The sequence below is a fragment of the Silene latifolia genome, chromosome X, assembly GCF_048544455.1.
Source record: "Silene latifolia isolate original U9 population chromosome X, ASM4854445v1, whole genome shotgun sequence".
NCBI classification, from domain to species: domain Eukaryota; kingdom Viridiplantae; phylum Streptophyta; class Magnoliopsida; order Caryophyllales; family Caryophyllaceae; genus Silene; species Silene latifolia.
In genome coordinates this window covers 214,625,496-214,638,493 of record NC_133537.1, presented here as the reverse complement: position 1 = coordinate 214,638,493, position 12,998 = coordinate 214,625,496, and positions in this window count along the sequence as shown.

Genomic DNA, 12,998 nt, shown 5'->3' with positions numbered 1-12,998 from the left:
TCGGTTGCTTTAATTATTCGGATTCTTGTTGAGCTGCTCAGTTGGAAATTTGCTATCAAGGTAGGATAGCTACTCTATCACTTTAATGTTTACTTAAATGATATTATCTGTTTGTATTGGTTGAATTGTTTGGAATTGTGATGGATGATATATGGTTGTTGGTTGGTTTCTTTGAGATGATTTAATTATTGACTACCTCAGCTCGTGACTGAGATCATTTGATTATTGACTACCTCAGCTCGTGACTGAGATGATTATATGATTTGGTTTCCCCAGCCTCGTGTCTGGGAAGGTAAGTATAATATTGTTTGCATTTCATATCATGAGCACTTGCATTGGTTTCCCCAGGCTGGTTCTGCAGGACTTGTCTCTGAGATGTTATTGAGATTACCCCGGCCCGGGATTGGCGGGATGAACGGGAGCGTCGGAGGATTGATCATGAGCATGCATTGCATTTGCACTTAATATTGTTCTTGTATCCATTTATTGTGGTTGTTTGGCTATTCCGATACTTGACTTAGTAGAGGCCGTTATTGACGGGTGGGGTTAGGTGTCCTTATGGGCTTCCTAACACGTACCCTCACCCCTTACTCAAGATCTATGGTTTGTGGATCCATCTAAATACCATTGGATTACTAGAGTCATTCAAATCGAGTGATACAGGGTACAAGTCTTTATCTTTAATCACTCGTAATCGATTGGCTTTATGCTTTTCGATGAAAGGTGTAAAGTTGACTTGAACGGTTCCAAGTTCCCATAAAACTTGGTGGCGACTCTAATTCGTCTTAATTCGATTCGAAAGAACCTTGAGTCGATAATGCCTAGTGTGGATCCCGCAGACGCAGATCCCGCGGGCGTTGTCCACAGTTTGGCGACTCCGCTGGGGAAAAGAGGAATAGTTACACTTTGTTTCTAGGGTCTTTTCCTCCGAGGTGAAACTTGAAAAGAAAGTATTGGAAAGTAAAACATTACTCGTAGTGCTACGATTCATGCATAAACCCTTAAGGACTTTCCCGGGCCGTCCCAGCGCTTCTTTGTGACGCGTGGAGGGCGACGTCCCACTATGCCTGGTGCTTGCACATTGCTTGCTTCCGCTCCGCCTCGTCGTTGTTCTTGAGGGTGGGGATGCTCTTCTAGGTACTCTACCTAAAGGCCCTTGGTCTATTAGACCCAAAAGGACGGAGGGCATAGACCTTCTTGTAGAAGACTTGCCGAGACTTAGAAATGTCTAGGAGCATACATCCTTATAACATGAGAATGACAATGTGCAAGGTGAATTTCCCGAGTCTTTTTTCAAATTTTCCACGTCAATTTCAAAACCGAACTTTTCAACAACTTACTTTCAAAATAGCATGGTTTTAAAAATGCGGAATGCTGCCCAAGTAGGACTAGATTTTTTCGGCCCAAAATGAGCTTTTATAGCCGGCATGTTGCCCATTTTAATTCTCATTTTCAAATCGATTATCCGTTTTTTTCAAATTCAATCCAAAATGCCTCTCGAACCTTAATCAAGCATGAAATGCGTCGAGTCGTGTCCGGGTCCTAGCCGTGTTTGGCTAGGCGTGTTTCGTCCTAGGTATCTTGAACACGACCTTGTTGAGTCACCCAATCTCACCTCTTGGGCTTCGAGTAATGTGGGTCGACCAATTGGTCTAGGATAGTCCACAGAAACGTCCAAGCTAAGCCATTTAGGGCGTTTCACTTAAACCTATGGGCTATGTTGGTCCAATCACGGGTTTAGTCACACCGAGTCCAGTTTAGAATCGAGTTATGATGGTTTGGGTCGTGTCGTTTTGTCGAGTCCAAAATGAATCGATCTCTAAATCCAACCGTGAGTCGAACCATTCGGTTAGCTCAGTCTTAAGTCGAGTATTTGTTTGAGTCAAGTTGGTGTCGTGTCCTTAAGTGTGCAGGGGCTCTTACATTTGAATATTGACTCAGTTCGGGGTTTTCTTGTAGAAAGGCCGCCAAAAACCCGACTTCAAGCAATGGAAGACGTTGTTAACAAACTCACTGAGGCCGTGAACCTCATGAGGGCTAGAATGGATGTGATCGAATCCAAGCTGGGTGAAGATTCCTCCACCCCACCTCTGACTGATATGGAGAAACGGTTCAAATTCATTGAAGACCGTCTGAAACTCTCCCAGGGGAAGAACATCCACTACGAAAATGCTAGGGCCTATGCCCCAGTTCAGGATAAGTTTCCCACAAACATGGTGCTCACTGATATCCCAAAGTTTAAGGGCACAAAAGATCTGGTCCACCATGTTAAGGCCTATAAGGGGTACTTAGCACTGAAAGAAGTACCTGCTGAAATGCTCTTTGAAATTTTCGCTCAATCTCTGGATGAACACCCGAAGGCGTGGTTCTACAATCTTGACCTTAAGAACTTCCCCACTTTCGAAGATATTACGGTGGAGTTCTGCAAGCACTATGCTGATAATGTCGAGATTCGGACCAATATAAGAACGTTAGAGGTTATGACGCAGAAAGAAAAAGATGGCTTTACTGAATTCCTTGCAAGATGGCGCGCTGAAAGCGTGAAATTAGCCAAGAAGCCTGATGAAGTAGAAATGGTAGATAAGTTCGTAAATAATCTACGACCTGTTTACCGCAATGCTCTGAAATACAAGAATTTTGGTTCTTTGAAAGAATGGATAAGAATCGGGATAAAGGTAGAAGATGACGTCCGAATGGCAGAAGTTGAGAAGCCAAAAGGATACCAAGGGGCCTCATCGTCTAGGACCAAAGCCCCAGCAACGACCCATTTAGATGAAGGCATCAATCTGTTAGAAGGGCAATCGAAGAAGCCGGAGCGCCAAACACCTAGGGCATTCACCGATATCGGATGCACTTATACATACGCTCTCCAAAGGCTCATGGCCCAGGGAAAGCTAAAACCTATCGGTCCAACTCCGGACCCTCCCGCTGATCAACAAGGTAAATGGTATAAACCCAATGCCTACTGTGCCTTTCACCAAGGGAAAGGCCATGATACTAAAAGGTGCTATCGACTGAAGCACGAAATTCAAGACATGATTGAGAATGGAACACTCCCAATCCCAACTGTTAAACCCAATAACATCACCAGTCCATTTAGCGATCACGCAAACTTTGTTTCTGTCGAAGACTATGTCAATTATTCCCATCTTATCCGCCCATGTCACTTGAAAGGGGTGTTTATCGGGAAAATATTTGTGGATTGCTTTGAATTCTTGCCAAACCCGAAGAATGAAATTCAAGTCGGGAGTCTTGCTCTAGAATGTACTCCTCTCGTTAACGAAGTTAATAAAAGACAATTCGGTTCACCAACCTTTGTCACTGGCGTAGATCGTCAGAGGACTACCTCGGGATGGAGGCAGACCATCAAAGGGATCAAGGACTAGAACCGAGCATCTAAGCTGACAGCTGAACAAGGGAAAGCTCAAGACCAGATTTGAAAAATTATGAGTCGGGATCTGTTTTCTTTTCTTAGTTGAGTCGAGTCTAGGACTTTCTTTTCTTGAAGTTGAGTCGTTTGTCCCGCGATGACCTAGGGTGTGTCCTAGGAATCGTTCCTTTGAGTCTGTTAAGCAATTGCCTTTCCAATAAAAAGTTGCAGTTTCATTTCCAAATGTGTCTTGTTTCCCATCCTCAATCATTCCGAAATATGATAAAATGCACAACACACTCAAAGGCATCCATGGGGTGGAAATATGTCTCGTTTCAAAATGTAAGGTACACTACTACACTAGGATCCTGTGTTTGATTCCTTTACCTATTCCTTGTCTGGCGGTAGAAAACCTCTATCAAACCCAATGCTTAACACAAGCCTTTAGATGATTCTATGATGAACCCGGACTAGCTCCTGGTTTCCCTATCGATGATGGAAGGCAAGCCCATCCCCACAAAATCATCCTGTAACACCCCAAGTTATTGGGAGTAAGGTTGTCCCACATCAGGGAATTGAGGAGGTTGTGATATGTTTATAAAGGATTCCACCCACCACTTAGTAACAAGGCCTTGTGCTTTTGGGCTTAAGTGAGGACAAATAATGGGCCCAAAGGTACATATCCCATCTTATTGGGTTGTGTTACGACCGTGGTGGGTCGGGTTGTTATAAATGGTATCAGAGCGACCCTGCGACCGTATGGTGAGCCCGTGGTCGGGAGTACCCGGGTCACACAACTAGCGGGGGAGGATTCTGGGTTTGGCTGCGGTCAAGTTGGGGGCACAACGAGGACGTTGTGGTCTTTAAGTGGGGGAGATTGTAACACCCCAAGTTATTGGGAGTAAGGTTGTCCCACATCGGGGAATTGAGGAGGTTGTGATATGTTTATAAAGGATTCCACCCACCACTTAGCAACAAGGCCTTGTGCTTTTGGGCTTAAGTGAGGACAAATAATGGGCCCAAAGGTACATATCCCATCTTATTGGGTTGTGTTACGACCGTGGTGGGTCGGGTTGTTATACTAAACACAGACTGATTTTATGAAAACAGTTGGACATCACACATCACTCTTGTTTGGAACATTCTGCCACTCTTCTCCTCGCCTCCTTTCTTTTCAGCGAGTATTCATCATTTCTTGACACCGCCTTCTTTCTTTTCAGCGGGCTTTTACTATTTTTCTTCCACGCCTTCTTTCTTTTCAGCGGGTTTTTCATATGTTATGTTCCCAACACAAACCTACATCTATATGACTCGACATCTTTGCCTAAACCGTTCGATAAAGCTCATTCTGAGACTTGATACTATTCATCTGAACCTATATCCTTATCCTAGCTTACATCAAGTACTAAGACTGACTCAAACAAAGGTGGCTTCATTTGGACTTGGTTAAGACCCGTAAGAAACCAACAAGATGACAACTTGGTTGATGAGTGGATTGAATCCCTTATTCTGAAGGACTGCCTACGTATTCGCGTGGAGCGAAATCAAATCCGACATAGTTCGATCATGGTGCATAAACATGGCATTTTTATTGTGTGTACACAATCGAAGGTTTTACCTAAGGTATCATGTCATATCCCATTCTAGCCTGTAAAGTACCGTTAAATCCCGTGTTTGGGGTTAGGTGTAAAAGGCTTGGATCTTTTGGGATGTGGAGCTTGGTAATAACAAGTTGGAATGGTTAACCATCATTCTGAAGGTTTGTTTTGTGGTGCTAAGGCCAAGGGCTATGGCTGCTGATGTGGTTGGAATGGGTGTCTTGGGTTTGATGAACCACGAGTGCAAATGGGTTGAAAAATGATGTGGGTTCAAATTTCCATGTCTGGACCCTAAAGGCTGGGTATAACAACACAAGCGGAATGATTCTCAAATTCCCGACTATCCCCTTGTAGCTGTCTCAGGAAGGACTTAGGGGGTAAAGAGGTTACTACTTAAGCATTTGGGCTTCGCCCATTGAACTTCAACTATGGGTACTTGACTTGAATTCTGGCTTCCGTAACTTCGACATTCAACCAAAAAGCATTCCGCAATAACTTCAACATCTTTTTTTTCTTTTTTCCTTTTTTCTTTCATCACTTTTCATTTTTCATTTTTTTAATTTTTCCAATTTTTCTCTTTTTCTCATTTTTTCATCATTTTTTTTTTAAAAAAAAAACGTCTTCTACTCATTCTGTAGTCACAAATGGATACACCTTGAAAACATGGCTTCGCCAACTAATTTGGGTCAGAACGAACAATTCCTTGTTAGAACGGGTTGGTTTCTTCTCTCTTCGAGAGGGGATGTGTAACACCCCGTAAATTAGAAGACCTTTATTATATTTTAAAAGTAATATTTTAATCTATTTTAATTTAATATTAATTTATTTGAAATAAAATCTATTTGATAAAATATAATCTTATTTTATTTTGAAGAAATGTAATTATTTTTGATAGTTTAGAAATGTTTAAAAGTGATTTAAACTATATTTAAACCTTTTCCTTTGATAAAATAGATTTCGGATAAAAGTCGTAAAATCGGGATTTTCCCATTTCTTACGGTCGTTGAGTAAACAAGTTTGGATATTGGGCATATGTGTACTTAATCTATTAGTAAAATCGTGTTTAAGAACTTTAATTTTCTTGGAAATCGCGTTCGACGAATATTTCTAATTTCTGTCGAAACGAACCAAAACGTAAACAATTGAAACTCACCCAAACACCCTACCCAAAACCATGCACCCTCCATCCTCCATGGGTCTCCTCTTCATCTTTCATTTCCTCAATTCTCATTCTATCACTTCCTTCTCTCAAACACCAAATTCCTCTCAAAATAACCTCCTTACAATCCCTAAATCCACCATAACTTCTTCATTTCTCCACCAAATCGCATAAAAATTATATATTCGGAATCCTATCTTCAATCCTCATCTACTAGTAAGCTTTATTTTTATTTCCCCCAAATTTTGTTTAAGACACTTTTTTTTAGGGTTTCGAATTTAAGCTTAATAATTGTGTTTTTGTTGTTCTTATAGGTGAAGAATTTGAAGATGAGTTAGGTGACTCATATGTTGTTGAAGATGAAGAGTAATTTTGGGTTTTAGAAGCTTTCTCAAGTTATTACTTGTCTCTTGCTAACTTAAGGTAAGTATTCCGAGTTACTCGACGAATTAATGTCACATTAGTAGTTGTATTCGTTGTTTGTTGTTGTTTGTTGTTGTTGTTGTTGTTTGTTGTTGTTTGAGACGATCTTGTTGATAAATGAATGAATGGAGTAAGATGATTATGCTTATGTTTAATTTATGTTAACCATTTGTATATTATTGTTTAGAACAAATTTGGATGAGGAATCATGTGTTGTGACAAGTCCGCGTGTTGGCTGGAACGCGTCAGTACCGGACCGAGACGTTTTCCAATGTTTCCAAAAATAAGACAGATTGAACGGCATCGAAAAATTAGGTGGTTTAGCCACTTGAATCAGTCAATTCGGAGTCCGTATGAGTAAATGGCGTCGTTTTATCGATAAAATTTATAGAAAAGTTTACCCTTGTGTGAGACGGTTATTTATACTATTTTATTATGCGAGACTTTAATTGAATTGGATATTTTGTAAGTTGGAATATATTTCCTTATGTTGATAGTTTTTCACATGATAGAAATTGGAAATAGCATGAGAATGATATTGTGATGAATTTTGTGATTTGGGCCAAAGTAGGCCAAGACTCTGAGCTGGGCCAGATTGACCGAACGAGTTTGGTCAAACTAGGTTTAAACCGGTCAGCCTCGATTTGACCAATGACCCGTCGCGGGACTAGGGTCGAGGGTTTGTCTTTGAGGTGAGATTGGTTGATATTGAATGTTTCATATTGATGCCTTGATATTTATGATTCAACATGTTGGTAGCTTGATGTTTTAACCATATGAGCATGATTATTATTTCACATGTTGGTTGTTGGATGCTTTGGTTGCCTTATGCTTGAGTCTTGTTTGCCTTTGGCCATTTTAGCTTATTCTCATGGATTATGATATTGATGGTTAGCTATAATTTGGTTATTGATGACATTGAGGATATGGTTGGATTGTCTTCTGAATAGACATTTATATAGCCTTTCACATGATAGAATGTTAGCATTTATGTTTGAAAGTTGGACTCTTTGCCCCTCTTATGGTTAAGTGGGTGTCCTACTTGTCTTAAGTGTTGTAGGCTAAAGCATTCAGTTGGGACTAGGTCCTAGGTGAGTGACTTCGGTCAATGTCATAGATAGGCCCTTATAGTCTTTGACGAGTGTATGTTTGCGGCTTAATAGCCTTTGTGTCTTAGCTTGGTGGGCTTATATCCAAGTTAGGGCATTACCTCCTGACGTACTCTTAGAAGTATGTGGTCAGCTTAAGTACTAGCCAACCCTTTGGTGGACTCCTTAGGGGTACTCATGTGTGTGATCATGGGTCTTGGATGCAGTATTTTCCGCATGACATGTCGCTAGGTCTCGCGAGGTTTAGGACTAGGGTGTTTACCTTACCTTGTGGTATAGACTCGAGTTACACAGTGACTATTAACCGTCCTAAGAACTTATGCCTGTCTCTAGATATATTGTCCTTTCTTGTTTGATGATTCTATGAATCATAGAAGGTGAGATGCAAGCCGGCTATGGTTGATAGAGTTTGGATTCCTGGATGTTATGTGATTCACATGATAGTGTAGTATGAGTCGGTCTAGTATTCACATGCTAGGACTATGTGTTGTCGTATTGTTGTTCACATGATAAGCATGATTGTCTAGCATCTATATGCTAAGGCTATGTGTTATTCATATTCATATTCTTATGTTTACATGTTATATTAATTATGACATTTCGTGGCTGGGAGAACTCGGAGTTACTCCCCACTGACTGTGGCTTTCGTATTTGTATAAAATGCGATTGGCAGGTAGGTGATGCATATATGGGGTACATGGACGAGCTAGCGAGCAAAGTAACCTTGGGACCTAGATTGGCTTTATTTTATTGTGACCCTTGAACACTTTTTATGTCATATACTTTTTAGGGACATATGTCTCCCTTTTTCATACTTGGGTTGTATAACTTTATTTCGCGACTTTAGCGATGTTTTAATTATGAGGTTTATTTTGGACCTTGCATGTTTGACACCTTCCCATTTGGATATTTTTATAACAGGTTCAGGTTTTAAAAATTACAGGTTTTTACCCAAATGAACCTATTACAAACATATCCATGCAGTTTTTATCTAGAATTATGTGTTTACTTTTCCGCAATAAATGAGGGTGTTACAGTTGGTATCAGAGCATATTTACTCCCGACGCACGTTTGTGCACCCCCGATAAAAATAACTTGACCTTAAAATAATAAACTTGAGAGATGGGTAGGATGGGTAGACTTAGGACCTTATGTTGTAGTCTCTTTGTGATTGCTATTTGTTAGGTGCTAACCAATGTTCTCTTTTGCAAGATGGCTCCTACAAGAAACGTTGATAATGCAATCTTACAAGCTCTTACTCAGATTCTCCAGAACCAGCAAGACATACAACAAAACCTACAAAACCAACCTCCTCTTCCTCCCCTCCTCGGTTTCGGAAGGTGAAAGACCGGTTCTTACACTTGGGTGGCAAGTCGATTGACTCGAAATAAGACTCAAACTTATGGTGGTGAAGTAGATCCGGTGGCACTCACCGAATGGTTTCGTGAATTGGAGAAAAGCTTTGCCTTGTATGATGTTCGTGAAGAAGACAAAGTGAAATTGGCTTCTCATTTCCTTGTGAAAGAAGCTGATAGATGGTGGTCCATGACTAGTTCTACTTCCACTCTTGAGCCTGGCTTTGGTTGGGATCGCTTTAAGGATCTAGTTGAGGCTAGGTTCTATCCAAAAGAGCTGAAACAACAAAGGCTCAAAGAATTTATGAATTTAAAGCAAGGAAGTCTTTCTGTCCAAGCCTTTACCGACAAGTTCAATGAACTTGCTCACTATGCTTCTAGACTTGTCAAAAATGAAGAAGAAAAGGCTTTCTTTTACCTTGACAAGCTTACTCCAAAGCTTAAGAGCTTGATCCGTAGGGATTCTACTTCCTTTGTCTCAATCTATGATGATGCATTATGGGCCGAGAGCTCTATTCGGGCTATTGATGAAGAGGCTCGTGCTTCTCATACTTCCCTTGGCAAGAGGCCACTCTACTCCACTTCTAGGCCTTATGTTGCTCCTTCTAGACCCTTTGTGCCTACTTCTTCCCCCTCTTATCCTAACAAGAAGAGGTTTGTTCTGAGTGGACAAGCAAATCAAGGTGCTCGTGTTCTATCTCCTAGCAACGACAAAAATCCTAAGGGTCGTATGTGCTATCATTGTAAGAAGCCTTTGCATCCCGGAATTCGTTTCTTTGATAAGCAAATTGTGTGTTTCTCTTGCAACAAGCCTTAACACAAGGCTAATGAGTGTCCTGAGAAGAAGACTACTACTACTCCTGTTGTTCCTGAGAGGCCGAGAGGTCGCATCTTTGTGATGAGCCGTGCTGAGGCTGAGGCACACCCAGACATAGTCACTGGTACGTTCTTAATATTTGATGTCCCTTGTTTGGTTTTATTTGATACCGGTGCTTCTTTGTCATTTATATCGATGAAATTCTCCGACAAGTTACCTCTTGAACCTTCACTTGGAGATAGTACATCAATATCTTTACCCTCTGGCGACATCTTCTCTTGTTCTTATTTTTATTCGGATGTTCCTATATCGATAGCGGAATCTATTTTCCCGGCTAATCTCCTTCGATTTCCACTTGAGGAGTTTGATGTTATTTTGGGCATGGATTGGTTATCTACATACCATGCTCGATTTGAATGTCGAGATCAAAAGATTGTTCTTAAAAGCCCTTTGGGTACTCGCGTATCTTATCCAGGAGTTAGAAAGCAAACTGGTGTGAAGTTGATCTCGGCCATGAAAATGGTCAATGCGTTGAAGAAGGGTCATCAAGCATTTCTATGTGTAGCGACTACTCCTAATTCTCCTTCTCTTCCTCCCTTGAAGGATGTTCCCATTGTATGTGAATTTCCGGATGTATTTCCCGATGAATTACCCGGGATTCCTCCTGAAAGAGATGTTGAATTTTTTATTGACCTAGTTCCCGGAACCGGTCCTATTGCTAAAGCTCCTTATCGTATGGCACCTTCCGAATTGAAGGAGTTGAGAGTTCAACTTGATGACTTGATTGAGAAAGGCTTTATTAGGTCTAGTGCTTCTCCTTGGGGTTCCCCCGTCCTCTTTGTAAAGAAAAAGGATGGATCTATGCGACTTTGCATTGATTATCGTGAACTCAATCGTGTGACAATCAAGAACAAGTATCCGCTTCCACGAATTGATGATCTCTTTGACCAATTGCGTGGTGCTTCTAATTTTTCCAAGATTGACCTCCGATCGGGTTATCATCAAATTCCGGTTCGTGAGTCCGATATTCCTAAGACTACTTTCAGCACGAGATATGGTCATTTCGAATTTAAAGTGATGCCTTTCGGTTTGACTAATGCTCATGCTATCTTCATGGATCAAATGAATAGTACCTTTAGTGAGTACCTCGATTAGTGTGTGGTGGTGTTCATTGATGATATCTTGATTTTCTCAAAGAATGATGAAGAACATGCCCTACACCTCCGTATCATCTTAGACATTCTACGTCGTCAAAAGTGGTATGCTAAGTTCTCGAAATGTGAATTTTGGCTGCATCAAGTCACTTTTCTTGGACATGTCATATCCAAAAATGGTGTTATGGTAGATCCTTCTAAGATTGAGGCCGTTGTTGATTGGAATAGTCCGAAAAATGTGACTGAGATTCGAAACTTTCTCGGTTTGGCGGGTTATTACCGTCGATTCGTGAAAGATTTCTCTAAGTTAGCTAGACCGATGACTCAATTGTTGAAGAAGGAGTCTAAGTATGTGTGGACCGATGAGTGTGAGAATGCCTTCTTAGAGTTGAAGACTAGGTTGACTACCGCTCCGGTGTTAACCTTACCTGAGGATGGTGTGGACTACGATGTTTATTGTGATGCTTCAAAGCATGGCCTAGGTTGTGTCTTGATGCAAAACCGAAGGGTTATTGCTTATGCTTCTCGACAGCTGAGAGTTCACGAGGTGAACTATCCGACTCATGATCTTGAATTAGCCGCCGTGGTACATGCCTTGAAGACATGGAGGCATTACCTTATTGGGGTTCATTGCCGCATTTATACCGATCATAAGAGTTTGAGGTGTATCTTTACCCAGAAAGAATGTAATATGAGGCAAAGAAGATGGCTAGAGTTGGTGAATGATTATGATGCCGAGTTGATTTATCATGAAGGGAAAGCAAATGTGGTGGCCGATGCTTTGAGTAGGAAGACTAGTCACTCTTTGAGCACTATCCGTGTGTTACCTGACGAACTTACCACGGAATTTCAAAAGTTAGGGATAAACCTTGTTGGGAAGGGCTTTGACTATCATAGTGCCTTGAGTGCATAACCCGATTTTTACCGTGAGATCCGTACTTGCCTACCTGAGGATGCTACTTTCAAGTCCATTCAAGCAAAAATCCAACTTGGGCAAGCTAAGGATTGTGTGGTGGATAGTGATGGATACCTTCGTTACCAAGGTAGGATGTATGTTCCGAGAGTAGCCGAGTTGAGGAAGAAGATCCTTGATGAAGCTCACCTTTCTCCTTATTCTATTCATCCTGGTGGTGACAAGATGTATAAAGACTTGAGATTACAGTTCTGGTGGCCTAGGATGAAGATTGATGTCCTAAAGTATGTTAGCAAGTGTCTTACCTGTCCGAAAGTGAAGATTGAGCATCAGAAACCCGGAGGTTTGCTACAACCTTTGGATGTTCCCCTTTGGAAATGGGAGTCCATCTCCATGGACTTTGTGATGGCTTTACCTAAGACTGCTAGCGGAAAAGATGCGGTTTGGGTGGTTGTAGATCGATTGACCAAGTGTGCTAGATTTATACCTATCAAGGAGACATGGAACTTAGTTGTCCTAGCTGAGGCCTATGTGAGGGAGATAGTACGCTACCATGGAGTGCCTAAGGATATAGTTTCAGATCGTGACCCTAGATTCGTTCCCGTTTCGGACCGCTTTGCAAAAAGCCATGGGTAGTAAGCTGCGATGAGTACCGCTTTTCATGCCGCTACGGATGGGCGGTCGAGAGGACTATCCGGACTTTAGAGGACCTCCTCCGTGCTTGTGCTTTAGACTTCCACACTTCTTGGGAGAAATGTTTACCTCTTGTCGAATTCTCCTACAACAATAGCTATCATTCCTCTATCAAGATGTCACCTTATGAAGCTTTGTACGGTAGGAAGTGCCGTAGTCCTGTTTGTTGGGATCTAGTCCAAGATGCTCATGTGTTGGGACCCGATTTGGTGACTGAGACCATCAATCAGGTTCAGATCATTCGAGAGCGTATGAAAACCGCTCAAGACCGGCGTAAATCTTATGCGATGTCCGTCGTCGACCACTTGCCTTTGAGGTTAATGATCGAGTGTTCCTTAAGGTATCACCTATGAAAGGGGTGAAACGGTTTGGTGTGAAAGGAAAGCTGAGTCCCAAATACATTGGAC